At 33.2% G+C, this 26,227-nt stretch overlaps 1 long non-coding RNA gene across 4 annotated transcripts; it reads left to right on the forward strand.

Moving 5' to 3' along the window:
- Positions 1-866: 866 nt before the first annotated feature.
- On the forward strand, positions 867-22,177 carry LOC139886293 (uncharacterized). Of its 4 annotated transcripts, XR_011772386.1 has the most exons (6): positions 867-1,176; positions 1,454-1,481; positions 20,455-20,515; positions 20,662-20,901; positions 21,001-21,069; positions 21,144-22,177. It is a non-coding gene; the product is annotated as an uncharacterized lncRNA (long non-coding RNA). The 4 variants fall into 4 exon arrangements; XR_011772385.1 differs by having other exon boundaries at positions 20,455-20,901; XR_011772388.1 differs by lacking the exon at positions 1,454-1,481.
- Positions 22,178-26,227: the final 4,050 nt, after the last annotated feature.

The following is a 26,227-nucleotide window of genomic DNA, read 5'->3' on the forward strand; positions in this document are numbered from 1 at the left end:
CATTATATAATAGTCTTCTATATTAATACGGTATAATTGTAAAGAGAGTTGATCCGTACACCACTTTGTTTTTGTCATACACCACCAAAACAATTATTTAGACAGTTTTACCCTTCCTTTGAGAAGTTAAGGGGAGTTGGTGGTAAACAAAAGGAAGGGTAAAAATGTTCAAAAAATTTATTTAGTGGTGTATGGCAAAATAGAGATGGTGTACGGATCAACTCCCAATTGTAAAGTATCAAAACTATCTACTATATCATTATCATTTAAACATAAAATGTAGATAAAATTGTCAAAATAACCCATGCAAAAACAGTCCTTAAAGACATTACTATTATTATTATTATTATTATTATTATTATTATTATTATTATTATTATTATTATTATTATTATTATTATTATTATTATTATTATTATTATTATTATTATTATTATATTATTATTATTAATTATTATTAATCAATCTATATACTAAGGTGGTGTTTGTTTTCCTGTCTGCAGACCTTATTATGTCTTATGTCTGCGCGCCCGCAGACGTTTTTACTGCAGACAGTTTGTTTTTCTGAAGACATAAGATAAAATTATGTCTTATTATGTCTGCAGCCTCGCAGACTTAGAAATGTGCTTCTAAGTGCTGCAGACAGAATTAAGTTATGTTGCAGACCTAAAAACAAACAGTCTTCATTATTCAGCATACAGACCTTCAGACCATATCTTCTTTACAGACATGGTCCGCAGATCTTCAGACAAAAACATCTTAAAAAACAAACAGCGCCTAAATCACCGTAATTTTCTCTTTAATCCTATTGCCCATAACCTCTTACCGCCACTGTTATACTGTTCCACCACTGTCATACAGTTTCACTTCATCTATTCAAATCTACACTTAAAATCCCATCCACCTTCCTCTTGCCTCTTCTCATCTACCACTAACCATCTATCCTATCTTCTTAACCTCCACAAACGAAACGGACCGATAAGCAAAAAAAAAAAAAAAAAAAAAAGTTTACATCATCAAATTATGAATCCAGACTACTTCATCTCCAACCCTCTTCGTCGTCGCTGCCGTTTGCGTTCCCGTCGACGCTGCCGTTTGCATCGTCGCCGTTGTAATTGCTATCAATGCCTTTCACCAATCAAGCTACTCGGCTCTGTTTCACATACATAACAACAGGTAGATATATCTACTAATTCTCTTAACTTTCACTTAAAACTACACACTATTTGTTTAATTCGTCATTATAGACCGTTAATATATCCCTAATTTCATCAAAGTTTTTAAAATTTTATTAATTATGCCCAGATCCAATACTTTGAAAAGTATTTCGATGATAAATTTAAATACAAGTAAAATATTTGCTATCAATTCACTTAAAATGTTGTCTTATTCGATTTTGAATAATTTGCTTTGAAATTGTGATTTATTGGCATGTTCTTCTTCCACTGCGAAGCCTCTCCTGAAGTCCACTACTAAATGAGGTATAACAATATATATATATATATATATATATATATATATATATATATATATATATATATATATATATATATATATATTGGTAGAATCAAGAGGGAACTAACATTCGGGGAAGGGGGAAGCAAAAACTTTTTTTTTTTTTTCGTTTTTTGAAAAAACTTTGTTCACGAACATTATAGATGAGATGAAAATATGAACATTTAGTAGAGACACTTTGTGATAAATGTTTTTATTTTGGCGGGAAAGCGCTCGAAGAAGTAATATATAACAATTATCGTGTTTTTCGAGCGTATTTTGAGGTTTTAGCTATTGGGGTTTAGATATTAGGGTTTAGATTCAGGATTTAGATTGAGTTTTTAACACGAACGGTTTAGAGTTTAGGGTTTAGGGTTTGGTGTTTTGGGTTTATGGAATAAACCCAAAACACCAAACCCTAAACCCTAAACTCTAAATCGGGCTAAATTTTACTTCACAAAACATGAAAAAAAAAAACGTTCATATTCTTCACGAACAATATTATCTTGAATGTTATTTTTGTCGATCGTTTTCCCGCCTAAATAATAACATTCATCACGAAGTGTCTCTTCTAAATGTTCATATTTTCGTGTGATCTTGATGGCGGAAAAAAAAAATTCAAAAAAAATGAATTTTTTTTTTGCTTCCCCCCGATTGCTGCCTGATAATGCTAAAAACGAACATATATTTCATAGCATTATTCCTCAAGAAAGACAAGCTTTTAGTTGCAATTGTTCTATTTACAAGTGATATTCGTTTAAATAATAAAAGGTGAAGACAAAAGACAGATTCGACGAATTGAAGACGCAAACGACCAAAAAGCTCAAAAGTACAAAAGACAATCAAAAAGGTTCCAATTATTGATAAGAAACGTCTCGAAATCACAAGAGTACAAGATTCAAAACGCAAAGTACAAGATATTAAATTGTACGCGAGGACGTTCGAAAATCCGGAACCAGGACTAGAGTCAACTCTTAACGCTCGACGCAACGGACTAAAAATTACAAGTTAACTATGTATATAAATATAATATAATATATAATTAATTATATTAATTATATATATATTATATATATATATTAAAAACCGTCGGCAGCAGGAAACTCCAAGGGTGTGAGCTGTAAATATCTCTCCGCGACTCGCGGAGTTTTAAGGCCATTTTGCCGCGAGTCGCGGAGCCCCAATTTTCAACCCTGGCTATAAAGCAACCCGAATTCTGATCAAAATCATCATCCTTTTTCTCTTCCTCTTCAACGTAAATATATTTATATATATAATTTATATTTTAATTTTAATTATAATTCTAATAATAAGGGTATGTTAGCGAATGTTGTAAGGGTGTAAGTCGAAATTCTGTCCGTGTAACGCTACGCTATTTTTAATCATTGTAAGTTATGTTCAACCTTTTTATATTAATGTCTCGTAGCTAAGTTATTATTATGCTTATTTAAAACGAAGTAATCATGATGTTGGGCTAATTACTAAAATTGGGTAATTGGGCTTTGTACCATAATTGGGGTTTGGATAAAAGAACGACACTTGTGGAAACTAGACTATGGGCTGTTAATGGGCTTTATATTTGTTTAACTAAATGAAAGTTTGTTAATGTTAATATAAAGATTTACAATTGGGCGTCCCTATAATTTACCATATACACTCGATCGGACACGATGGGCGGGGTATTTATATGTACGAATAATCGTTCATTTAACCGGACACGGGAATGGATTAATAGCCACTAGAATAATCAAAACAGGGGTGAAATTACATTCAAGGGTAATTGGTGTAATTGTTAACAAAGTAGTAAAACCTTGGTTTACACGCAGTCGATAACCTGGTGTATTCATTAAACAAAGTATTAAAACCTTGTTACAATTCGAATCCCCAATTAGTTGGAATATTTAACTTCGGGTATAATAATAATTTGTCAAGGACACTTGCAATTTATATTTATGACTGATGGACTGTTATGGACAAAAACCAGACGGACATATTGAATAATTCAGGACAAAGGACAATTAACCCATGGGCATAAAACTAAAATCAACACGTCAAACATCATGATTACGGAAGTTTAAATAAGCATAATTCTTTTATTTCATATTTAATTTCCTTTATTTTATATTTAATTGCACTTCTAATTATCGCACTTTTATTTATTGTTATTTTATTTAATCGCACTTTTAATTATCGTACTTTTAATTATCGCAATTTAATTTTATCGCATTTTTATTATTCGCAATTTCATTATCGTTATTTACTTTACGCTTTAATTTAAAGTCTTGTATTTATTTTATATTTTACGTTAGGTTTTAACTGCGACTAAAGTTTTAAAATCGACAAACCGGTCATTAAACGGTAAAAACCCCCTTTATAATAATAATATTACTTATATATATATATTTGTATTTTTATAAAAGTAAACTAATATAGCGTTGAGTTTTGTTTAAAGATTTCCCTGTGGAACGAACCGGACTTACTAAAAACTACACTACTGTACGATTAGGTACACTGCCTATAAGTGTTGTAGCAAGGTTTAAGTATATCCATTCTATAAATAAATAAATATCTTGTGTAAAATTGTATCGTATTTAATAGTATTTTCCTAGTAAAATAATAACTATTTTATATACTACCCCGCTGCACATCAAGTATTTTTGGCGCCGCTGCCGGGGACTTATCTTAAAAGCCGGAAGCGCAACGCTAATATATATATATATAAAAAAAAAAAAAAAGATTTTTATCTACTTTTATTAAAATTCATTTTTGTAAAAATACGTTTTAATTATTCAAAAATATAAAAAGACAAACAAAAATATAAGTATTTTTAGGATTTTGTTAAATATTTAAGTTTTATAAGTTTCTTTATTTTTATTTTAGTTTATAAAAATATAAGTTTTAATTTTAATATCTTTTAATTATTTAAAAAACAGAAAACAAAATAAAAAAAAAAAAAAAATAAAGAAAAACGCGTAAAAAGTGAAACCTGTCAGCTCAAATTCTGAACCCCGCGACTCGCGGGGTTTTCTTCTCTCTTTGCCGCGACTCGCGGAGGGTTTCTGACACACGGACAAAACCCTAATCAAGCATTGATTACGGGTTTTAATTTATTATTATTATTATTAAAACTTAATTATTATTATTATTATTATTAGTTTTAGTTTTAATTTTACTTTTTATTTAATTTATGTATTTTGTTTAATTAGTTTTATTAAAATTGTAAAATTAGTAGTTTTAATAAAATAAATAATATAAAAATAATATTTTTAAAAAAATTGTACTTTTTACAACTTTTTGTATATTTTTATATTTTGTACCTTTTTAATCGTTGTAGCATAATATTTGTATTTTTAACTCATAATTAATTTTAAACTTAGTTTTTGCTATAGTTATTTTTACTCCTAGATTTTTAGGCTTTGCCGTAGAATTCCTTAAGTGCTTTTTCTTTAGACTAAAATTTAGGTGCTTTAGAATTTTGCGACGCCTTTTTAAGTTTTAGTTTCTTTTTAAGTTATTTCCATTTGGGATTTAGTTTTTCCCTGTAAGCTTTAATATTTTTAGACCTTTTACTATGTATCAATTATCATTCCAATTAGTAATTTCAATTTGCGATTATAATTTTAAGTTAGTTGTAGTAATAAGGTTAAATTAGTAAAGTATTTTTAAGTTTTTATAAGTTTCTTTTATTTTTCCGTCACCTTTTATTTTTTCAACCATTTTTCTTTTTCGACCTTTTGCGACGAACTCTTTGTCTCTCTTATTTCTCGCCATTCTAGTTTTTAGGACTTAGATTTTTATTCTACTTCTTATCTAAATTTCTTAAAATTACGAAAATTTATTTTGAGTAGTTAAATTGATAGACATCAAAATTTTCTGGTTCGTAGTAATAGTTGGATTTGTACGTGGACCGGGTTATTGGAGCCAAACAGTCCTCAATTATATTGAGACCAAACGAATCCTGCCCCTCTGCTGCATCTTTTGGCTATTCGAAACGTGGGCAAAATCAGAAAAGTCTATTGATTGGATAACTTATTATAATTTTTCTTTCCTTTTAAAAACTAATAGGATATTCAGTGAATGCACCGAGCAAGACGTTCATCACCTTTTGTACGTTCACCACCTGTAACTAGATCAAGACATCGTTTAACAAATATAACCGCCGTTGATTTTTCTTTAGAATCGTCATCCAGTCGACCAAGTACTTCAACTCAAATTTCCGATAATCCATTTTTTGAACCTAACCTCACAATTGATAATCCAGAAAATATTCAGGAACGGTTCATAGATCCTGAACCATTAAACTTTCCTCCGGAACCACCAATCATTCAAACAGAGATTGTTGAGGAACGAACTATTAAATCAGAATCATCTAGTGATACCGATTCAACAAATTCAATTATGGAGAATCTGGAACCTTTAAGTATGGAAGACCGAATGAGAGCTAAACGCACTGGCCAAGGTCACGCAATTACTCATCCAGACATTAATGCGCCAGATTATGAAATCAAAGGACAAATTCTACACATGGTGACTAATCAATGCCAATTTAGTGGTGCGCCGAAGGAAGATCCAAATGAACATCTACGTACCTTTAATAGGATCTGCACACTATTTAAAATCCGAGAAGTGGAGGATGAACAGATATATCTCATGTTATTTCCCTGGACTTTAAAGGGAGAAGCCAAAGATTGGTTGGAATCGTTACCTGAAGGGGCGATTGATACATGGGACGTTTTAGTTGACAAATTTCTTAAACAATTCTTTCCCGCATCTAAAGCCGTAAGACTTCAAGCAGAAATTGTTACGTTCACACAGAAACCAAATGAAACTCTATATGAGGCGTGGACAAGATATGGAAAGTTGTTAAGAGGATGTCCGCAACATGGTTTAGACACCTGTCAAATAGTACAAATATTCTACCAAGGATGCGACATCACTACAAGAAAAGACATAGATATAGCAGCTGGTGGTTCTATTATGAAGAAAACCGAAACTGATGCTTACAAAATTATTGATAATACTGCTTCCCACTCACATGAGTGGCACCAAGAAAAAGATATCATTAGATCATCTAAAGCAGCTAGAGCCGATTCTAGCCATGACTTAGATTCCATTTCCGCAAAGATAGATGCTTTCGAGAGACGAATGGAAAAGATGACTAAGGATATTCACTCAATACGAATTAGTTGTGAACAGTGTGGAGGACCACATTTGACAAAAGATTGTCTCAGTATTGAATTAACAATGGAACAAAGAGAGAATATTTCATACATAAACCAAAGGCCTGGAAATAATTATCAGAATAATTATCAACCGCCAAGACCGATTTACAATCAAAACCAGAATTATAACCGAAATATTCCATACAACAACCAACAAGGTCCTAGCAATCAACAAATATCCAACAATACTTACAATCAGCAAAGACCGAATTTTCAAAACAAACCACCACAACAAACCGATGATAAAAAGCCGAATTTAGAAGATATGATGACAAAGCTAGTTGAAACTCAAACGCAGTTTTTCACATCTCAAAAACAAACAAATGAACAAAATGCTCAAGCATTTAGAAATCAACAAGCTTCTATTCAAAATCTGGAACAAGAAGTGAGTAACCTAGCAAGGTTAATAGGTGAAAGAAAACCGGGAAGTCTACCTAGTGATACAAATGCTAACCCCCGGAATGAAACAGCTAAAGCTATTACCACAAGAAGTGGTACAACACTTAAACCACCTGAAATACCTGTAACTTCTGATGAAACTATTCCTACTACACAAGAACCACAACCTGATCAAGATAAGGAAAAAGAACCGGTAGTTGAAAAGGTTAATGAAGATAACACAGTTAAGGATAAACCTTATGTTAAACCATACCAACCACCACTTCCTTACCCGAGTAAAATGAAGAAGGAAAAACTTGAAGCCGAGCAATCCAAATTCTTGGATATGTTTAAACAGATAAATGTAAATCTTCCTTTCATTGATGTGATTTCAGGAATGCCAAGATATGCTAAATTCTTGAAAGATCTAATCACGAATAGAAAGAAAATGGAAGAACTCTCGGCTGTAACTATGAATGCTAATTGTTCAGCAGTGCTGTTGAATAAGATACCAGAAAAACTATCTGATCCAGGAAGTTTCACAATTCCATGTTTTCTGGGTAGTCTTAGTTCAATAGAAGCATTGACAGACTTAGGTGCTAGTATAAATCTAATGCCGTATTCACTATACGCTAAACTAGACCTTGGAGAATTAAAACCAACCAGAATAAGCATACAACTAGCCGATAGATCAATAAAATATCCTAGAGGGATAATGGAGAACATGCTAGTTAAAGTTGGTACTTTAGTATTCCCAGTAGATTTTGTTGTTTTAGACATGGAAGAAGATTCTCAAGTTCCTCTCATATTAGGAAGACCATTCTTAAACACGGCTAAAGCAATGATAGACGTGTTCGGTAAGAAATTGACCCTAAGTATAGAGGATGAGAGTGTTACCTTTTCAGTTGATAGAGCAATGCAACAACCACAATCTGCAGATGATACATGTTATTATATTCAAACTATAGATGCACATGCAGAATTATTAGAAGAATTTCCAGAATTACAAGGAACAGGAGAATGTTCTTTAGGAGAAGGTAATGAACCAATTGATGAAGCTGAAATGTTAGCTACACTTATAGCTAATGGATATGAACCAACAACAGAAGAAATTCAAATGCTAAAAGAAGAAGACAGATATCGATATAAATCATCGATAGAAGAACCTCCGAAATTAGAGTTAAAGCCACTTCCAAACCATTTGGAATACGCTTATTTACATGGTGAATCTGAATTACCTGTAATAATATCGTCTTCTCTTACTGAAAATGAGAAATCACAACTCATTTCTGTGTTGAAAGCTCATAAACCAGCCATTGCATGGAAGATTCATGATATTAAAGGAATAAGTCCTTCGTATTGCACACATAAAATCCTTATGGAAGAAGATCATAAAACGTATGTGCAACGCCAACGAAGACTAAATCCTAATATGCAAGATGTAGTTAAGAAAGAGATTATTAAACTGCTAGATGCAGGTTTGATATATCCAATTTCTGATAGTCCATGGGTAAGCCCAGTTCAATGCGTACCTAAGAAGGGTGGCATGACTGTCATCACAAATGAGAAAAATGAGCTTATTCCTACTAGGACTGTAACAGGATGGCGTGTATGTATTGATTATAGAAAATTAAATGACGCCACCAGAAAAGATCACTTTCCCTTACCTTTCATAGATCAAATGTTGGAAAGATTAGCCGGAAATAGTTACTATTGTTTCCTAGATGGATTTTCCGGATATTTTCAAATTCCAATAGCACCCGAAGATCAAGAGAAAACCACATTCACGTGCCCTTATGGTACTTTTGCTTACAAACGCATGCCATTTGGACTTTGTAACGCCCCTGCAACCTTTCAAAGGTGTATGATGGCGATTTTTCATGACATGATAGAAGAATGCATGGAAGTATTCATGGATGACTTTTCAGTCTTCGGTGATACATTTAAATCATGTCTAGTTAATCTGGAACGAATGCTAATTAGATGCGAAAAATCAAATCTAGTACTTAATTGGGAGAAATGCCATTTCATGGTTAAAGAAGGCATCGTTCTTGGACATAAAATTTCAAAAGAAGGAATTGAAGTGGATAGAGCTAAAGTAGATGTAATTGCTAAACTTCCACATCCCACCAATGTTAGAGGAGTTAGGAGTTTTCTAGGGCATGCCGGTTTTTACCGACGTTTTATAAAAGATTTTTCTAAAATTGCCACTCCTATGAATAAACTCCTAGAAAAGGATGCGCCATTCATCTTTTCAGATGAGTGTATCAAATCTTTTAATATTCTTAAAGAAAAACTCACTAATGCGCCGATCATGATAACACCAAATTGGAATCTACCATTTGAACTAATGTGCGATGCAAGTGATTTTGCAATGGGAGCCGTTTTAGGACAAAGGATTGAAAAACGATTTCAACCTATATATTATGCTAGTAAGACATTACAAGGAGCACAAACGAACTATACAACTACTGAAAAAGAACTCCTTGCTATTGTCTTTGCTTTTGACAAATTTCGATCATATCTCGTTCTAGCAAAAACGGTGGTCTATACCGACCATTCTGCTCTTAGATACCTATTTTCAAAACAAGATGCTAAACCAAGATTAATCCGTTGGATCTTACTCTTACAAGAGTTTGATATTGAAATCCGAGATAAAAAAGGAGCAGAAAATCTCGCCGCTGATCATCTTTCTCGTCTTGAAAATCCCGAATTAGAAGTTCTGAATGAATCGGCCATACAAGACAACTTTCCTGATGAATATCTATTGAAGATAGATTATAAAGAAATCCCATGGTTTGCAGACTATGCAAACTACTTAGTTTGTGGATTCCTTGAAAAAGGATTATCGTACCAAAGACGAAAGAAATTCTTCAGTGATATAAAACACTATTTCTGGGAAGATCCACATCTGTTTAAAAGTTGTCCCGATGGAATAATACGCCGATGTGTATTTGGAGATGAAGCTAGTAAAATTTTAAACCATTGTCACACAGGACCAACAGGAGGGCATTATGGGCCTCAACTAACAGCAAGAAAAATTTATGAAGCTGGATTCTATTGGCCTACAATTTACAAAGACGCACACCTTCTTTGCAAATCCTGTGATGCATGTCAAAGGGCCGGAAGAATAAGTCAACGTGATGAAATGCCACAAAATGTCATCCAAGTATGTGAAGTATTTGACATTTGGGGTATTGACTTTATGGGTCCATTTCCAAAATCTCATAATAATCTATATATACTCGTAGCCATTGATTATGTATCTAAATGGGCGGAAGCACAAGCTCTCCCAACTAACGATGCACGAGTTGTAGTCAACTTTTTAAAACGTCTTTTTGCAAGGTTTGGAACACCGAAAGCTTTAATAAGTGATCGGGGAACTCATTTTTGTAATAATCAACTTGAGAAAGTTCTTAAAAGATATGGAGTAACTCATAAAATCTCCACCGCATATCATCCACAAACAAGTGGACAAGTTGAAAATACAAACCGAGCTTTAAAACGTATTCTTGAGAAAACCGTAGGATCAAATCCAAAGGAATGGTCCATTAAATTGGAGGATGCACTCTGGGCTTTTAGAACAGCCTACAAAACTCCAATTGGAACCACACCTTTTAGACTTGTTTATGGAAAAGCATGTCATCTTCCAGTAGAAATTGAACACAAAGCATTTTGGGCTTTGAAAACATGTAATCTTGATTTACATGAAGCCGGACGTCTACGATTAAGTCAACTAAACGAATTAGAAGAATTAAGACATGAAGCATACGATAATTCGTTAATCTATAAAGAAAGAACGAAGAAATGGCATGATAAAAGAATCAGAAGTTCAAAAGAATTTAAAGAAGGAGACAGAGTTCTTCTTTTCAATTCACGATTCAAGCTATTTCCTGGAAAATTGAAATCAAGATGGTCTGGACCATTCATAGTCAAAAGAGTTTTCCCATACGGAACGATAGAATTAATAAATTCAAATGGGATTGAATTTAAAGTTAATGGTCACAGAGTTAAACATTACATACAGGGTCCGATGGAAGTCGACAACGAAGTTAATCACAATTTCGACACAACAGCTAACTAAGTGTGGGGAGAATCAAATCTTTAAAGGATAATATGTATTTCTGTTAGAGTTAGATTGTCTGTTTTCGTGTAGTTCTCGAAAATGGAACACGTATGGTCTTTCCCTAGCAGACCCTAAAGAACTAGTCTTCTCCCCCCATTCTGAATTTTTATTTTTTTTTAGGTTTTTACAAAATGAAGACTGCCTGTGAACTAAACCATGGTCTAATGCTACACGCTTTGATCACTAAACGTAATAATTACATACTACCAAGTGAAATAGTATCAGTAATCAGAGAAAGAATGGACGGAGTTAGAAAAGGATCCAGATGCGAAGATAATAAGTTACAATTTGGTAAAGGAAAATCAAAATCCGCAGCGAAAAGAAGAGCACGACACCTAGAAAAATGTCACAAATGCGGAAAATGGTCACATGGAGGTAAATGTTCAAATAATCAAACCTATTCAAATACCGAATTTGTTACTTTATGCAGAGACGGACCGTTCATATGTTTAGAAGAAAAGACAATGAATGCTCGAGGTTACGCTTATGCAGCCATGGAAAACCAATTAAACCGACTATCTTATGAATATAATAGATCATATAACTAAGAAATCTATTTCACAGGTATGTCTGTACAGTTTTTATTTTTATTTTTATTTTTAACCTTTTGATAATAAACGCTAATTTGTTCGCTAAAAAGTATTAAATTGGTATTGAATAAAATTAGGTTTGGCGACCGAAATTATTGATATCGTTCAAAAATTTATTACATCACTGCGAAATTTAACGTTTATTCTTAAGGTATAAATATCTTTAATCAATCAACCCAAAATATTTCAAAAATTCGTCATGAGTTAAATTAGGTCTTGGAACCGAAATTACTTTACCGAAAAGAGGGGCGCATATTTTTGATAATATTTGATTAATTAAAGTGGGATAAAAAGACAAAAAGATTTTTAATTTATTTTTTTACCATGTTTTTAAAATTAATATTTAAATCTTAAATTAATATTGTAAACTTTGTAAAAATAATATATTTAAAATTGTAAATATTTGAAAAATTAATATAAGTTTGGTATGAATTTATGAATTTTTAAATTAAGTTTGGTGTGAATTTTTAATTTTTAAAATATGAAATTTAAATTTTATGCATTTCAAATTTTAAGTTTGGTGTGAATTTTTAATTTTTAATTTTGAATTTTATATTTAAGTTGTGTGAATTTAAAAACAAAAATTTACTTTATCTCATTAAGTTAAAAATATGATTTTTAAAAATTCGTCGTAAGTTGAAGACTAGGTCTTTGAACCGAAATTGCTTTACCCGAGGGAGGGACGAGAACTTTTATTATCATTATTTTTAATCTTATTGATTTAAAGTATGCCAAAAACATTGAAAAAACCCAAAAATCTTAGCTTTTAAAACAATCGCTACAAAAAGACAAATTTTAAAATTTTGTCGAAGGACGGACTAGGACATCGATCCGAAACGACCTCGTCCTAAATAACAAGGGAAACAAAATTTTAAAATTAATTTCTTAATTGTGTTATAAGTTAAAGATTATAAAAAAAAAAAAAAAAAAAAAAAGGGTAAACTCCGCGACTCGCGGAGTTTGCAGTGAAAAACCTCCGCGACTCGCGGAGGGACAAAATTACAGAAAAAAAATATAAGGAGCTGAACGATCAGTTCACTCCCACACAAAAACACTGCAATTTTAACAGCGAAAAAAGACCCCGAAAAACCCGAAAATCACCCCCAAAAATCTCAATTTTTAACCGTTAATCACCAAATTTTTTGCTAAAATCATGTTGAGAAGGATGATATCTAAGAACTACTCAAGAAAAACGGTAAATTTCTACACCTAAACACCATTTAATTCGAATTTTAGTGTTCTTGAGCTAATTTTTACCCAATTTGATTTTGATGCTTTTTAGTGTAATTAGACTTAAATTGTTTATGTATTATGCTTGTATAACCTAGATTGATGCTGTTTAACATGATTAGAAGCCTTAAACTTCAAATTTTGAATAATCTAGGGTTTGTGTTCTTGAGCAATTTGGGGCTTTTTGATATAAACAGGTTATGGCCGATTTTTGTCATGAATTGTTGTTAAATTGAGTAGTGTAACATGTCTAGGTAGTTAAATGATCCAAACTTTGAGCCTAAACATGATTTTGAGAATTAAAGTGGACTTTTTCAAGTCCAAAATTCATGAACTTGATTTTTGAAAGATAATGCCATTTGAGACTTGTTTATTTGCTAGTAATGATTATTTTGACATGTTATTTGAGTTGAATGTTTATGAACTTGGCGAAAATTTTCGTATATGCTTATTTGAAAAAGTGTAGATTTGATAAAAATGTGAAAATAAGCTTAAGTTTGATGTAAATTGATAATGTCATTGTAATTATTTTGATTGATGATTTTGCTGACACTAATGCATATTTGGATGCACAAAATTTGTGTTTGATGTGTTTTGCAGAATGAAAGGGGTGAATCTTCATCCCAAGCCCGCCATGCTCCTGCTGAGAACTTGGAACAACAGGAGGTAGATAACTACTACAAGCAGGATGTACCTCATCCAGTCATGACCTTTTCAGATATGCACTTGGAACAGTTGCACCCGAACCTGAGATTTGACAGACTTTGGATAGATTATCCAAAATATCAACGGGGTTTGCATACTCTTCATTCCAAGGTTGTTGAGGTACCAAGGGTCATAGAATGGGGACCCTTGGAAGCTGTAGAATTGGCCGGGCCAATTAGGGAATTACTGGTACAGAGGTATGGTAATTCTTCTTTTAATGACTGGATATGTTTATTCACCATACGCAGACCTGTATATAAAGTATGGTGTGAAGAGTTGTTATGTAGTATAGAGTTGAATGATCGGGTAGCTAGTTTAACCGATCGTTCTTTTATTAGATTTTTGTTAGGCGGTTCGATGCGCCACATGTCTTTACTGGACATGGCTCAGGCTTTACGTATATACACGCCTGAGGAATTAGCGTCTGCCGATTGTAGAGGATTGATACTAAACGGTAGGAAAATAGATGAAAATTTTGATACACACGGTGTGTGGAGTCAAATGACAAGCCATCACCGTTTTAAAGGGGGAAACTACTCTTATTTGGATATAGATAGAGCCGAATTAAGAGTAATACATAGGTTTTTAGCTAATTCAATTACACAAAGGGGTAAAAACAAAGAAAAGGTAAATGAACAAGATTTGTTTTACCATATGTGTATTCGAGACCCACACAGCGCTGTAAGTATACCATATTGTGTGGGTTATTATTTATCAGCTATGGTTCGAGGGATGCGTTCACATAGCATAATAGGAGGTGGTATTTTTATTACTTTGATTGGTGAATATCTCGGTGTGGATATAAGTCGGGGGGGATTATTGGTAGAAGAGCCGGAACCCCGCGACACTATAGGTTTAAATGTATACCATGGTGCTAAAGTTTTGAAGCGGCGAAATAACGCCGCAGTACGATACAATGGTAGACATCCACAGGTAGAGAGAAACCAGGAACAAGGTAATGTAGGAGGGGGGAATGAGATGCAAGAAATGCATAGGTTTATAGCTTCTCAGGAATACGAAAATGCTAGACAGAGAGCATTTGAAGATTGGCAAGTTCATCAGAACCAGATCATAGCGCATTGCCAACATATAGGTAGAAACTATATTCCTACACCGAAACCCGTCTTCCCTCCTTGGTCGATAGAGATGCAGCCACCATATCCTACGTATGACCCTGCCGAAGCATTCTATAGCACTTATGGTTATACGTGGAACCCCTATTGGTACCAATATCATCCTTAGTTTACTTATTTTTATTTTTATTTTGTAATTTGTAATTATTGATATGTTTAATACTTTTGTTAATATTGTAATCATTTTTATAATTATCTAACTTTTATTCTTAGATTTTAATAATTTTTGAATGTGGGGTAATATACCAAACTTCAAAAATATGTATATATGTTTGCAGTTTATCTTATGTACACAACAGGGTAAAACAACGCATTTTCAAAGACTGGCATTAAGTTCAGCAAAAGCAACTAATTTTGACGACAAGATGCAAAATATATGTGAAATAACAACAAGACGGAATGAACAAATGATGTGCACCATTTATCATTCAGCAAACAAACGCCAATATATTTGGAAACTTTGGTAAAAATTTAATCATTTTCACACAAATCACCCTCAATAATTTAAATTGTTACTGATTTCTTGCAAATGAGGGCATTGCAAGATCTTAAGTGTGGGAAGGGGTTAAATTCTTTCGGATTTTAAAAATTTTTATATTAAACACTTGGTTACCATTAAAATACTAGTAAAGCAGTAGTTGTATTAGAATCTAGTGCTCTCTGATAAAAAAAGAACAGCCCTAGTCTTATATACTGACTACCCAATTCTAGTAAAATTTTTCAAAATTTTCAAATAAATGAATTCAAAATCATGTTTATACATATTTATGAACGATAAAACTAGGTGTTAACACCGAAATTATTGTTACCTCGGAAAGGACATAAATTGAGAAACAAACTAAAATGTTAAAATTCATTTAAAATGGAATAGAGGACGATAAAAAGAAAAATAAAAAGCCAAGTGTGGGAAAATTTACCAAGTTATTTTAAACATATGCCACATATATTTGTAACAAATAACTGAAAATACTTTTGCTTTGGACTAAACTAAACTGTTTTACCCGATGAAAGAAAAGAAGAGATGGATCTACACGATGAATCAATTCCATCATTAAAAGGAAGTAAAGTCTTCCGAAAAAGACACGCGCTTTTTGATTTAGGTCATGAAGTTGTTGTCCAGACCAGCTGTAGGTTGACGAAAAATCTAGAAAAGTCATCACTAAAATCAGCAGGAAATCCACGGACCTCAGCATCAAACAGGGTCGCCAAGTGGTCAGATTTATCCTAACCATAAGAAGGATTTATCTCGTACAATGGGGAGGCACCATGCAAATTAGCTGGATAAGACTAATGAATCAGATCCCCAGAAAGGATAATCTCCTTAAAGATTAAAAATCAGCTTTTAAGACTGATATTACTCAATCCTAGAGATTGACCTTAAAGATTGAGAATTCAAACTCATGGAATTCAATGATATCTAAACTCGAGCTTAAACGAGAAAATATTTTGATCAAAATTATAAACCGATTTGTTTTCTAAAAACCCTATTTTCAATGCGTTCATTACCATTGAACGTAAAATCCTAGGAATTCACCTGGAATTCATTAGGTCACCTGAACTAAATCGGGTGTCAACCGTAAGAACGGTGGTTGCATAACATGGTCAAAGACAGGACCTTGTGCCAGACCGAAAAATTATAAGGGTGAGCTTTACTATTGCTCCTACCAAGGATAGTAATTGCGTCCGACACGTTATAGACCATAATCAAAAGCATGTCACGGGACATTGCCTTAACAGTTGCTTGTTCAACGCTTTCCTTACAACCGGACGGTAGTTTGCCGAAAGGTAATATACGGAACAAGTAAACTGGACGTGTTGCTTTCCAAATATAAGGTTAGCAAGTGGGTGACACAAAACCGCAAGTTTTGAGCTAAAATTTTCAAATCTGAAACCCACCAAACCCACAAAAATATTTTGCAAACACCGGTAAAGGGTTATTCCGGAAAACTTATCTAGGGTAAAAACTAGATTTAATTTTCAAAAGATCAAATGTTTTCATAAAGATCCAATTTCCTTAATGGATCTAAATTTTTATAGTCATGTGGGACTGTAAACCATATCGTTACTACCATTGTTTATACCGCCGTATAGAAATCACTGATGTACAAAGTGTGAAGAATAAAGAAGTGATTCTAGTATTTCAAGACGATATTGCTTGAGGACAAGCAACGCTCAAGTGTGGGAATATTTGATAATGCTAAAAACGAACATATATTTCATAGCATTATTCCTCAAGAAAGACAAGCTTTTAGTTGCAATTGTTCTATTTACAAGTGATATTCGTTTAAATAATAAAAGGTGAAGACAAAAGACAGATTCGACGAATTGAAGACGCAAACGACCAAAAAGCTCAAAAGTACAAAAGACAATCAAAAAGGTTCCAATTATTGATAAGAAACGTCTCGAAATCACAAGAGTACAAGATTCAAAACGCAAAGTACAAGATATTAAATTGTACGCGAGGACGTTCGAAAATCCGGAACCAGGACTAGAGTCAACTCTTAACGCTCGACGCAACGGACTAAAAATTACAAGTTAACTATGTATATAAATATAATATAATATATAATTAATTATATTAATTATATATATATTATATATATATATTAAAAACCGTCGGCAGCAGGAAACTCCAAGGGTGTGAGCTGTAAATATCTCTCCGCGACTCGCGGAGTTTTAAGGCCATTTTGCCGCGAGTCGCGGAGCCCCAATTTTCAACCCTGGCTATAAAGCAACCCGAATTCTGATCAAAATCATCATCCTTTTTCTCTTCCTCTTCAACGTAAATATATTTATATATATAATTTATATTTTAATTTTAATTATAATTCTAATAATAAGGGTATGTTAGCGAATGTTGTAAGGGTGTAAGTCGAAATTCTGTCCGTGTAACGCTACGCTATTTTTAATCATTGTAAGTTATGTTCAACCTTTTTATATTAATGTCTCGTAGCTAAGTTATTATTATGCTTATTTAAAACGAAGTAATCATGATGTTGGGCTAATTACTAAAATTGGGTAATTGGGCTTTGTACCATAATTGGGGTTTGGATAAAAGAACGACACTTGTGGAAACTAGACTATGGGCTGTTAATGGGCTTTATATTTGTTTAACTAAATGAAAGTTTGTTAATGTTAATATAAAGATTTACAATTGGGCGTCCCTATAATTTACCATATACACTCGATCGGACACGATGGGCGGGGTATTTATATGTACGAATAATCGTTCATTTAACCGGACACGGGAATGGATTAATAGCCACTAGAATAATCAAAACAGGGGTGAAATTACATTCAAGGGTAATTGGTGTAATTGTTAACAAAGTAGTAAAACCTTGGTTTACACGCAGTCGATAACCTGGTGTATTCATTAAACAAAGTATTAAAACCTTGTTACAATTCGAATCCCCAATTAGTTGGAATATTTAACTTCGGGTATAATAATAATTTGTCAAGGACACTTGCAATTTATATTTATGACTGATGGACTGTTATGGACAAAAACCAGACGGACATATTGAATAATTCAGGACAAAGGACAATTAACCCATGGGCATAAAACTAAAATCAACACGTCAAACATCATGATTACGGAAGTTTAAATAAGCATAATTCTTTTATTTCATATTTAATTTCCTTTATTTTATATTTAATTGCACTTCTAATTATCGCACTTTTATTTATTGTTATTTTATTTAATCGCACTTTTAATTATCGTACTTTTAATTATCGCAATTTAATTTTATCGCATTTTTATTATTCGCAATTTCATTATCGTTATTTACTTTACGCTTTAATTTAAAGTCTTGTATTTATTTTATATTTTACGTTAGGTTTTAACTGCGACTAAAGTTTTAAAATCGACAAACCGGTCATTAAACGGTAAAAACCCCCTTTATAATAATAATATTACTTATATATATATATTTGTATTTTTATAAAAGTAAACTAATATAGCGTTGAGTTTTGTTTAAAGATTTCCCTGTGGAACGAACCGGACTTACTAAAAACTACACTACTGTACGATTAGGTACACTGCCTATAAGTGTTGTAGCAAGGTTTAAGTATATCCATTCTATAAATAAATAAATATCTTGTGTAAAATTGTATCGTATTTAATAGTATTTTCCTAGTAAAATAATAACTATTTTATATACTACCCCGCTGCACATCACTGCCCCTATATATATATATATATATATATATATATATATATATATATATATATATATATATATATATATATATATATATATATATATATAGGGGCAGGATCAATGGGGAAGTAACCAATCGGGGGAAGCGGGGGGAAGCAAAATAAATTTTTTTTTCGTTTTTTTTTTAAATTTTTTTTTTCCGGCATCAAGATCACACAAAAATATGAACATTTAGAAGAGACACTTCGTGACGAATGTTATTATTTAGGTGGGAAAACGATCGACAAAACTAACATTCAAGATAATATTGTTCGTGAAGAATATGAACGTTTTTTTTCTTCATGTTTTGTGAAGTAAAATTTAGCCCGATTTAGAGTTTAGGGTTTAGGGTTTGGTGTTTTGGGTTTAGAATAAACCCAAAACACCAAACCCTAAACCCTAAACTCTAAACCGTTCGTGTTAAAAACTCAATCTAAATCCTAAATCTAAACCCTAAATTTCTAAACCCTAATATCTAAACCCCAATAGTTAAAACCTCAAAATACGCTCGAAAAACACGATAATTGTTATATATTACTTCTTCGAGCGTTTTCCCGCCAAAATAAAAACATTTATCACAAAGTGTCTCTACTAAATGTTCATATTTTCATCTCATCTATAATGTTCGTGAACAAAGTTTTTTCAAAAAACGAAAAAAAAAAAAAATGTTTTTGCTTCCCCCCGCTTCCCCCCGAATGGTTACTTCCCTCTTGATCCTACCACTATATATATATATATATATATGGAGTATATGTTTCTGTGTTTACATATAAGGTTTGTAAGCTTGAAATTTTGCAGGTGTATAATCGATAATATTACTAGATTGTATGATTTTATATAAATAGGAGTATTTTGATGATTTTAGATTGCATTTGTATGAGATAACTGACTTTTTGCCTATGATGTGATTTCTATCGCTAACCTATTTTAAGCCTCAAACTACCCTTCAATTTATGATTGCGTAAAAATTTTAATTTTGTGCGAAACTAGCATGGGTGAAGAACGTTCAATGACCAAAAGGCCCTTCAAAATGCTTTTTTTACTACGATGGAGATGGAAATATATACATTACCATTAGAAATATGTCAGTGTTGATAAGAAACGTTGTTTACACAGTTAACAAGAACACTAAAGTAGGTTTTTCCAGGTTGAATAACCTTTGTAACCACAGTTGATTAAGAGGATATAATGTCAGCTGACCTTTGTAGGTCATTTAAGGATATACGGGGTTTTCCCTTTTTCACTTTTGATATTATTTCCCGAATCATATTTTGTTTTATGAAATAACCACATAATCATCTCTTCTATGGTGACTTGCATGTACAGAATTACTGAAAATGCAATCTTCTTTTGATGTCGTTTTTGTTCGGATTGCAGCGTTGTTAGTTTGATTCTTGATTTGTAGTCTCCGAATTCACTTATCCGCTTTCACCATCAGGTATATCTTTTTAACTTTCTTTTTGTTCTTATCAGGGTCTGTTGTTTAGTGTTAATTTCATGTTCTGCTTTAGCATTTTCGATTACTTTAAGGGTATGGTTTAGTGTCTGATATTTGTTTACGTGTTGTTCTCTGTTCCTATGGAGTTGTCTTTTGTTGTCTTTATCCGCTTAAAGGGGATTAATGACACCTAAGAAAAGGTTGAACATCTCTGTTGAAGCTGTTTTATCTTGGTTAAAATGATGGTGTAAGTGGCAGAAAAAAGAATAAATATGTCAATAAGTTGTCTTTTGGAGACGATAGTTGTGTCACTACCTTTGTTGGTCATGGCAATAGAGATGATGATAGTTGTTCTGCCTTCGTGGGACCTTTAACTCTATTGTTATGTAAGGATTTTTTGTGGTTGTGCTTTCGATATGATTTGCATTACGTTTCGCAATTGTTCTTATATATTCTTTGTTGTTGTATTCCTTTTTTTGTTGTAGGGGTAACAAATGTTTATGACGATGTTGGTGATTGTGAGTGTGCTTGCCGTTTTGTGCGGCTGTCTTTTGGTATTAAAACTAAGACGACTAATCTACTACATACACGCAATTTCGTATACTTATTCTGACCAAATAACCCGCAGGGAAATGCTATCTAAGCCACAATGAAGTACAAAGACAACAAACGCTTCACCAACATAATGCAGCAACACTCAGCATACGGAATACCCAAATTCATATGCGAACTGACCAAAAAATGGGATCAAACAATCTCGAACCCAACATCCCTCTTATTTGGCCTACAAACGTCATTCGAAAGCATACCCGCAATTGGCTATCCAAACACTACTTCGAATTAGATTTCACAATAAGCTTCAACCCTACACCGTTACAGGTAACTCCACAACCAAATGCTTGTTATTGACTTTACTTAATATTGGCTTATACCAATATGTGTGGACAAGAATATGGCTATCTGGTTATTTGATGAAGTGTTAGAAAATTAATGGGTTTTCTAATCTCATGGTCTTTTATTGGCATGTTAGTCTCGACTGGAGCAATTATATTAATTATAAACTACTGAATAGAACTACAAATTACAGTAATATAAGTAGCTACGTTAGAAGTGCCAGAAATCCTTGATTAAATTGGATTTAGTATTGTCATGAAGAAATAATTTGTTTATACTTACGTTTATGATATTTGAAGGATACTATATCATGTCAAATTTGACAGTTTGTCAATTATCATCGATATATGAATCCACCTATGCTTCAGAAATTTATCATAGCCAAAAGTTGAGTTAACCGACTTTACACCATTTACTTTTTAAAGCCAAGTTCATTCAGTTTATGTGCATGACAGTATTGTTGATACATAAATCTACAGTACAAAGAAAAGTTCGATGAAAGACCCCTTCTACAACTAGAATGAAAATGCTACAGCGACCTTGACAAGGAAAAAGTCAAAAACTGTTACTCTCTGACAGACCTCAAGCAGTGGAACCCACAACCAAAGAATGGTTTTACTACGGCTGCCCAATGTGCAACCGGAGACTGAAGGACGGTTAAAATTAAAATCTTTTTGTATATGCATCTGTGGGCTAGACTTATAATCTTTTTGTGTTACCTTTGATAGTAGTTTTATTAAACTTTAGATTTACTAATTGCTTCATCTATTGATTATTATTGTAGGTATTTGAGTTATAGAGACATGTGGGCTAGACTTATAATCTTTTTATTAAACTTTAGATTTACTAATTGCTTCATCTATTGATTATTGTAGGTATTTGAGTTATAGAGACATCCTGTATGTAGAGGCTCACCCTGCAACTCCAATACCACCAACCTCAGAAAAGAATTCAGCTGTGAGAATGTAACCCCAGAAAGCGACAATAACCAACCCAATAAAAAAAAGGAGTGAAGTCGGGAACAAATGCCATTAACTAACCCTACATATTTTGTCAATCTATATAGTCAAAACTATGTATATGTATTTGGGAACTTTTGGCTCACTGTAGCCACTTTCATTTTGTTAATGTAAACACTATTGGCTCACTTTAGTCACTCCTAATTTGTTAATAAAAACACCAACGATATCACGAATCAATTACATAAAAGGCGAACCAAAACGCGCCCGCCGCAACGCGCGGGCCGTCCATAATCTAGTTTTTACCAAAATACATCCTTAACCTTAATGACCAGTAATTGTTCCGTTAAATTGCACATGATTATAAAGGGTTACTTCGTATTTTTTTATTTTTATATTTTTTTTTTTGCAAAGCAGACAGAGAACTTTTAGTAAAAAAATAAGACAATATTACATTGAAGTAGATACAAGTACACGAAAATTAACTTATGGACAGGAAAACTAAAAAAAAATACAGGAGGAGAGGAGGTTGAGATTAATGCGAGTTGGGTGTTATCTAACATCTGTACGGCAATATTCTTGTGGTTTTCAGCCGATTCCTTTTTTAAATGGAGGGTTTGCATCTTTTTTTTTTTTTTTTATAACCATTTGAGTCATTCAAGATTGCCTTTTTTCCATCGACATGAAATACATTCAAGTGATTTTTCTTGGATTTCGAAAGTTAAGTATGGGATACTTGCTTTATTCTTCTCGAAAACGTAGTTGTTGAGGTTCTTTCCAAATGGTATATCCCGTAACCCACACTACCGCTTACCATAATGAAATGCAAGTGTATGTAGATAATCCTCGATTTGCAGCAGTAAATGTATTGATGATGTTGTCGATGTTAATATGATCTAGTTTCCACCATTTTTGTACTCTTTCCCATATTTTTGAGGCCACTTTACACAATAGTAGTACATGTTTTGATGTCTATAATTCTTCATCGCAAACGAGACATCTTACGGAGTGTAGGTCAATTCCTCTTCGGTCTAATTCAGTTCTGACAGGTAGCTTGTTTTGTATCGCCCGCCATACAAAGATAACAATCTTTTGGGGTATTTTCTTATTGATTAAAGTTGGAGATCACGGAGGGAGGTCAGTGCTTGCAATTAATTCAAGTAAATATATCAACGACTTGGTGTTGAAAAAATTATCACCACTATGCTTCCAAATCCAGTAATCTGTGTCTTTGCTAGATGGCGAATAACTTTTTTATCAGTTTTGATGATTCAGCGTCGACTCTCCATCTAGGTTGAGCAATCCAATTCCAATTACAAGTAATATCAGAGTCGTATCAAGTGATTCGATCAGCTACTATACATTCATTCACAGCTTCCAAATGAAAAAGTCTTGGATATAAATCTTTAAGCATTTCATCATTGCACTATCTATCGTACCAAAATTTTGTTTCGTTACTTGTTCCTATAACTTTAATAAAAGAGTTAGATAAATCCCACCCTAAGTTAGGGTGTGCCCGATTTCAATTATAATAGTCCAGGTTCTCCCATTTAGATTTTTGAGAGCATTTTCGTTATTATGTGAAAAACAACTCAAACCCCCGTTTTGACCGTAAATACTTTTAATTATTCGAGACCAAAAAGAGTTATTGTTTGGTAGGAATCTCCACCACCATTTAGATAAAAGGGCTAGATTTTTAAATTTTAAAGTGGTGATGTTTAAACAGCCCGATTCGTAAGGTAGTAGGATTTGGGCCCATTTAACCCATGCCATCTTTTTTGATCAAAAGACCCGCCCCAAAAGAAATCATGGAGCGTACCTTCAATTCTTTTCATGACGTCCTCGGGAGCTCTGAAAAGTGAGAAATAATATAGAGGAACGCTACTTAGTACCGATCTTATTAAAGTTACCCTTTCACCGTAAGAGATTGACTTAGCTTTCCAATCGGATAAACGCTTTTTGAACTTTTTAAAGATAAGTGTCCAATTTTGTTTAAGTTTTAAGTTCGCACCTATAAGGAGGCCTAAGTAGTTAAACGGGAACGTTCCTTCATTGCAACCGAACCATAATGTTAGATCGTTTAATTCCATTAATTTTGTTGATTTTCCTTCATTCAACTTCCATTAATTTTGTTGATTTTCTTTTTACACATATCTAACTGAAAACTGGACGTGTCGGCTCATCAGGCTTCAGAACAATTAGTCATGTTAACAGCCCCCCGTTACGAGGCTTGGCTTCTGTACTTCCGAACAAAGTATCAAGCCTTGTGAAAATTTCACCAATTGATAAAGATCAAAACTCCAAAAATAGCTTTATATCAAATCAATATAGGGCTTTGCCTATCATCTTTAATGGAAGTCGGTCCCCAATTTCACAAAAATGACATCATATTCTAATAAGGCACCGATATTTATTGGTACCGGCTCTTATCATGGGCTGGGACTCTTGGAGCACTAAATGAAGTTTTAATCGAATGTAATCAAGCTCGGCAAGTTGATTATACTGTGAACCAAATCGGAAATAAGTAACATCGACTTGATTTGGATAAGATTAGGAGTGGGGAAGATACTGGAACAACTTTGATGATTAAAAGTATCCTCAGCAATTAAGAAATCATTGACCTTTTGGTTCATATTATGTGAAAGTAGATTGTTGGTTTCTCATTATTTTCTCTATTTGACAAAAGGTACCCTTCAAAGATGTTGCTTACAGCTGTCAATGAAACTCATAAGGGTATTAGTACATCCACCAGTCCAAGTTCATAATATGTCCAAGTACATAATCTGTTGTAACAAACTTCTACTACTCAGCTGGTCAAGAGTTAACATAGGATCTGCCAACATTATAGGATCTATTGTTGTAGATTTTATGTATAGTCGATTACCCTATATGTACATGAGAAACAATTCACTAATATTAATTCAATTCATTTCAACATACTATAACTCTAATATGGTATCGGAGCCTAATTGGTTTAAACGCACCACCAGCAAACTCAATCAAATGGCAAACAACACGGAGATCATTCAACGACAAGCTCCGACTCATCTTCCCACCAAACTCATCCAAACAAACTTCGCTGTATTTCGTAGACAACTTTTCTCGACCTTGATCGGCTATGATCTGCTTGGTTACATCGATGGTTCTATCGAAGAACCTCCAAAAATCAGTGACAATAAACCAAACCCTGCTCACTTAAAATGGTATAGGCAAGACCAAATCATTCTAAATGCAATACTTGGTAGCTGCTCGGCTACTATACAAAGTCACATTTCATCTGTCACAACATCAAAGGAAGCAAGGGAACGTCTAAACGTTCTCTATGCCAACAAATCCCACACACGTATTCTTTCACTCAAGCAACGACTCATTGAAAATTCATCTGAAGACAAATCTGTCTCGACTTATCTTCAAGAAATTCGAAGTATTGCTGATGACCTTGCATTAATCGACAGCCCTGTAGATGATGATGACCTCGTTCTTCACATCCTACATCGGCTCGGTAATGAATACAAAGAAATCTGTGCAGCCGTTCAAGCCCGAGACACACCAATAACGTTCGATGAACTACATGATAAATTAGTTGATTTCGAGATGCAACAAAAGCCAACTACCAAAGCCGCCATCCCTGTGATTCCCACTGTGAATTACACGCAAAGAACTAATCCTCGCAACAATCAATATGTTCAACCACAAAATCGATACTTGCATTCATCATACCAATCAAAAGGTCCATGTGGTTCTAGTTCATCATCAACAATACCAGCAAGCGTTACATCCTCCTACAACAAGGATGCATACTGTCATTTCTGCATAAGAAATGGCCATTCCACAAAGGAATGCCGCAGTCTAGCACGTT

The sequence above is a fragment of the Rutidosis leptorrhynchoides genome, chromosome 1 (assembly GCF_046630445.1).
Source record: "Rutidosis leptorrhynchoides isolate AG116_Rl617_1_P2 chromosome 1, CSIRO_AGI_Rlap_v1, whole genome shotgun sequence".
Classification (NCBI taxonomy): domain Eukaryota; kingdom Viridiplantae; phylum Streptophyta; class Magnoliopsida; order Asterales; family Asteraceae; genus Rutidosis; species Rutidosis leptorrhynchoides.